Below are 6,782 nucleotides of genomic sequence, written 5' to 3'. Positions count from 1 at the left end.
GAAATTTACTATTATATCATATCCAAAACCTAAAGAACTGTTAAATAAGAGAACCGAAATTATATCAAAGTGCCGCCACGAAAATAAATTCTTATTAAAAAATTACAAAGCTCGCTACAAACCTGACTAACAACTATAAATAAAAATAACTTTACTAATCGGCTCCATATATCTCTACGCTTACTAATAAATTACTCACATACACAGCTTTTGTAATATATTTCATAATATTATGTATATTTTCATATCAATTTTAATTCTTATTTTCTTATTTTTACTTTATTATTTTTTAATACACAAATAATATACATTAACACATAAAAAATATTTTAAACAACATTAAACATATAACTATTTCACAATTATTAGCCAACTAAAAACAAATTAATGATATTATTAACCTAATTACTAATCAATTTCCGTCCCATAACGATCTAAAATACAAATATAAACCGTAACGTCCATTAAACAAATCGTAGCAAAATTAAACTTTTACTACTTGCCTGATGATTGTTGGCAATTAATTTTTTTATTATGTCTTATGCTAGTGTTACAAGTAAAGTAGAGGTGTAACAAGATCGTGTACTTAAATTCCGAACCCGTTTGGATTATTCAAAAGTCAGCAATTCAAAATATATCTCGCAGAAAGCCAAAGAGCTTAGCGAGAAAATAGCAGCAAAGATTGGAAGGAGCAAAATTGAAAATATTACTTACCACAGAGATGGTAGGTGGATAACAGTTCTTAAATCAATCAATGACGCGACTAACCTTTCCATGGAGCAGATTGAAATCAATGAATGCGAGAAACCCGTTGTTTTCAAGCGAAGAGAAGAACAAGGTTTTTTAATAACAATTAAGTGCGATCCAACTGTCACCGATGGTGAACTTTCCGATAAACTTGCTCCTCACACAGATACAATTTACTCAATCAAACATACAACTTACGACTTTGACCGAACTATCGAGGATGGTTGGAGACTTTTTAGAGTTAAGCTCAACACATTGGTAAAATATTTACCACATAATATCGAAATCAATGGAATGAAAATTAATCTAAACTTTGCTGGAAAAGAATTTTATTGTAATAACTGCCATAGCAGACATGTACCAAGAAATGCATGTGTTCCACCAACTAACAACCATGAAATAAAAAATATAACTACAGTCGAGAATCCAATTGATTTCACGTTCGGTCAGAGTCTTATTGATAAGAAAGGCAAAGCACCCGTATTTCTTTTCACTCCACCGTCACAAAAGATAACACCAAATTCGACAATACCAAGAGGAGAGGTAAAAAACTCAATTTATTCCTTGAATAAAAATAATTCTACTATTACTTTAGAACACCAACTTAACTTGAGTTTACCGGAAAAAGTAAGAAATAAAAAAAAATATATACAACTCGAAAATGAAAGCGCCTTTGACGATGCGAGACGCTTGGAAAAGGAAAAACTGAAAATTGTGCATCCTATTGAAAATCTTATTATAGTCGAGGATCCGTTTATGGAATATAAATCCAAAAAGAGTCTTAGAAAGGAGAAGGAAAAAGACGTTTTAATTAAGAAAAACGAGTTTGAAAATGGAGAAACATCGAGCGACGATAACAACGACAACAACGACAACAACGACGAGGACGATGTGACGTTGAAGCAAGCAAACGATCGGAAAAGAACACACCCGCAAACTCCAGTAAAACAGAAACAAATAGAAAAAATACGCGACAGACGAAACGGTATTCCTAAAACACAATGGCAAAAGTAATCGTTCAAACGGGGATGGACGGGGACCAGTTTTGAATAATTTTTCCTTTATTTTTTATATTTATTTTTGTTTTTAATTTGATTTTCTCTCAGTGATTTTTCTTACTAATATAATTTTATTTACTATAAATAAGTCAGAAAGATTTCTTTGTACACAGGTCTTATTTATTTACTTTTTAAACAAAAAAAACTTTTTTAAGTTTTTATAATCAAACGAGTATGAGCCATGAAATTAAAAATAATTTATGACAATAAATTTTAAAATAATCGCTAACACACAGAACTATCTCATATAGTTCCGATAGAACTTTATTTTTTGTTTTTTCTTTTACTTTTTATATTTTACGTTACCTTGTAAACTTATGAGGGCGTCAGTAAGGCAAATAGCTAGATGACGTAATAAAATACAACACAACTTGCCTGATGATTGTTATAACACATGAAACTCAGAGTTGCATATAATATTAAATTATATTATAAACATTAGCATTTAGCTAATTCCTGGTACGGCGGGTAACAGTAACATATATATTATATATATATATATATATATATATATATATATATATATATATATATATATATATATATATATATATATATATATATATATATATACACACACAGTGGGTTGCATAAATATAGATTCGGTTGATTTTTAATATGATTTTCTTTATGTTTTTTGAAAATATAAAGCAAACAAAAAAGTTAATAATTTAAATTGTTTTAAACTTTATTAACAGTGGTTTTATAAACAAAATAAGAAAAAGATTTTTCCTTAAAAAAAAATTTAAGAAGATTTTTTATTAAAACCCGTCTAGGCATAGATTCAACTAGTCAGATGCATAATTCTCTTGGAAATTCTTTCCAAAGCTTTTCTAACGCCTGCTGTAATTGCGCAACACTGGCTATGCTCTCTTTGACCAATCTCTTGTCTATCCAAGCCCAAATGGGATTCTCGATGAGATTGAGATCTGGAGAACGAGCTGGCCAAGGTATGACCGTAATATTTTTCCGATCAAGCCACTTTTTAACCGAGAATGCAGTGTAAGCCATAGCGCCATCGTACTGAAAAATCCATTGTTGTCGTCTTCCGTAAAAAGCTCTGGCTGTTGGTAAAAGTTTACTTTTGAGGGTGTCTTTGTAGTAATACGGGTTAATTCTACATTAGAGATGTTGTATGATTCTATCCCTTTATGGGAGAAGCATCCCCATATTCCAACTGATCTTCCTCTGCCTTGTATCCTTGGTACACAAAAACACTCTTTGAACTTTCCACCAGCCAGCCTCTTGATGATTAATCTTGACTTTCAATTTATCGCCTTAAAATTGGATTCGTCGCTGAAAATAACTTTGGCCCAGTCTTCTACAAACCAGTGAAGTCTTTCTCTTCACCACTTTAACCTTTTTAGGCAATCTGAGACACACAAAAGTGGTTTTCGAGCAGCGACATAGTAATCTAAGCCTTTCTTATTTAGACATCTTCGTACAGTCCATCTACCAACACTAACGTTACCAGGCGTATTTGTGAAGCCTTCAGCAAGTTTATAGAAAGAAATTTTAGGGTCTTGTCTAACCTTTCGATAGAGATAACTTTGGTCTTTTGAAGTTAGCTTTAAAGGCCTACTAAGCCTTGGTAAATCTTTGACATCATTATGTAGCTCGTGGTTTTTCAACGTTGTTTGCAAACATTTAAGCGAAACATTGCATATATAAGCTATTTCTTGTTGGCTTTTTGTTTTATCTTTTAGCAGACCTACAATTTGTCATCGCACCTTGTCTGAAACAGCTTTCCTGCCCATTTTTGTCTTTTTACTGTACCAAATAATTACCAATGTGAATAACTCAAGATATAAAAATGATAATTTTATTTCATTTTTGCAAGAACGTTTATATAGTTCGAAACAAATCAACCACCAAATTTTAGATCGCTTGGATAACATTTTGTTGAGATATTTTAACTTAAGTTGTTAAATTTTAGTTGACTCTAATTTTACTTCATTAGAAATACAGGTATGTTATAATTAAATTAATAATTACTCAAGACTGGTTAACCTAGCGAGTTCCAATTATGTACCATTCGATAGAAACATTTAATACGCTTTTAATCGTATTAATTATTTGGTTTCAAAGATAATTGTGAAAAAAACAAAAATTTCACACAAATAAAGTAGTGATTCTATATTTATGCAACACACTGTGTATATATATATATATATATATATATATATATATATATATATATATATATATATATATATATATATATATATATATATATATATGTTATTATAATTACTGTAATTTTTGTTAGTTACTGTTCTGTGTTGATTTGATCAGAAATCGTTGATATCAGTTTGGTAAGCTTAAGATTTTTCTAGCATTTTTTTAGTAGATATTTACTCGAAATTAATGTATTATCACTCGACTACATATCGTACCGAAACGTGGAGCTAATGTTGAGAATAAATTAATTAGATTTAATTATAATTATAGTTAGCAGTGCTAATTAGGATAAATTAATTGATCTTAATATACAAGGTGTAAACCAGGAATAAATTTGATTCAGCATTTTAAAGAAATTGGGAATTTGTCAAAATATTTCCTAATCTCACCACTCCCTCCTCCCCCACCCCCTCCCAACCCAGGATTAAACCCAACCGGGATTAAAGTGTGTTTGTGGGGTTTTTTTGTTTTCTACTTTCCTTTTCTACTCCAAATAAAAAATACTGTAACATTTATCTAAGATGAATACGAAATCAACACAAAATTAAATTGGCTTCACAATGACACGGCAAATTAAACTTTGATTATTAAGAATTATAAATTTTTATATTATTTTAATCAGTATATATTAATTATTATTAAGAATTATATATTTGATTTTATTTTAACCTTAATATATCATTGCGCTTTCATTTTAAGAGTATCCTCTTAAATATATATTTCTTTTTCACTGGTAGGCATTCATGTACATGGATTTTTTTAAATACAATCAAGCAGTCAAGTAAAAGAATCTATTTTCCTTGCTAAATAAATTTCTAGTATCTGTTTGTTATAATCATAAAATATTTTTTGTATTTAACTTATATTTTAGCAGCATTTTTTTGGAAAAGTCAAGAAAAATAGTAGATAGGTAAAAAAAGATTTTAGTCGATGCCGACAAGAAAAAAAAGATAATAGTCGATGTGATCATCTAATTCAGTTGATATAAACTACCAAACAAAAAAAAAAAAACAATAACTAAAAGACCTACCCTAATACTCGCATTGATCAAAATTTTGTAAGTATCTGACGCAAACGGCTTCTCAATATTTTGAAAAAACTTATTTGACAAAGCACATGTACTATTTGAAATAGACTTTGCAGTAAGACTTAATAAGCAGGGCCGACAACACCACCACTTTTTTCTAAAGGACTTTAATTTTTTTTAATTTTATGAGCATTTGGGAAACCACATTTGATGGGACTCCACAGGCTTAATTTACATCCTTATATATATATATATATATATATATATATATATATATATATATATATATATATATATATATATATATATATATATATATATATATATATATATATATATATATATATATATATATATATATATATATATATATATATATATATATATATATATATATATATATATATATATATATATATAGATATATATATATATATATATCTTATTTATATAAAGTTATATACAATATGTATATATATAAAGTTATAAACAGTATATATCAAATCATATTCAATGTAAATATAAAATTATATTTATATTATAATAGTTTTCTATAATTTATTTATCAGTAACTAAAGGAATGTTATCAATTTATTATATAAATCACAAGCATGTGCTTATTTATTATCAGTACATTTTAAAACGTTGAAATAAATGTCGATTATAAAATTAAAGGTTATATTTTTCTACCTTCGATGGTGAAAATTTTATTTTTTATCTGAAGATTTTTAGGAGAAATTCTAAGAGTTTTATAACATTAAAAATAATTTATGTTACCTATAAAATTTAAGACTAACAATTAACTTTAATACAGGTCATATTGAAACGAGGTATTGTGCAAAGAGGTTTTCAAAGAAGTCGTTTAAGCAACATACCCATAAGGGCCTCAGAGGAAAACCGTGACCAAGATCCGGCCGGTTTTTGATGGGTTTCTCATATGGGTCCCAGTTGCAAACCCAAATGGGCCCCTTACGGTTTTAAAGTACGGGATTTGACTGGGACCCATACGGGATACCCAGCGGCCATACCCATATGGGCCCCAAATGGAAACCGCGGCCAAGATCCGGCGGAATACCGTTGGTCTTCCCATACGGGACTCAGTTGACAACCCGTATGTCAATGTATGTCAATGTTGGCTGGGTATATACTGCAAAATCCGTAACCTTATATCATCGTACGTTTCATAAATACCACTTTCATGATCTTAATTACTTTTAAAAAAAGTAAATTTTATTGAATAATTTATAAATAATACTTAAGTCGAAAACAACTTGCTTCAGTAATACGTTAATTAAAAATTTATTTTCTCTTAACCTTATACATTCAGACAAAGCTGTTGTAAGGTTTTATTTCAAAAATATTATGCGTACATTTTACAATTATGCGTACATTTTACAGTTTGTAAAATATTTACTTTAAATACTGCAAACTACGTTATCTTACTTAAAATCAACATTACTGATCATTTTCTTTACAGCAAATTCTTCAGTAAGTTCTATTAAATGACGTTAGACTTTAAAAATATCCGAAAACTTCAAATTAATACATAAAGGTCTATTTAAAGTAGATTTTAACTATCAATTTGATACAATGAAAATAATAGTTTAAAAATTTAAGAGATCTTTGTGATCTCTTAAATTTAATATATAATAACATGCACTCTCAACTCATATACAACTCGCGAGAACCTCTAAAGTTTCAAATAAACTGTTTAAAATTGATTCATAACCAAATTATTCACATAAAATAGATAGTAAAAATAATAAAAA

Source organism: Hydra vulgaris, chromosome 07, assembly GCF_038396675.1.
Source record: "Hydra vulgaris chromosome 07, alternate assembly HydraT2T_AEP".
In the NCBI taxonomy this organism is placed as follows: domain Eukaryota; kingdom Metazoa; phylum Cnidaria; class Hydrozoa; order Anthoathecata; family Hydridae; genus Hydra; species Hydra vulgaris.
Note: the sequence above shows the minus strand (reverse complement) of the source record.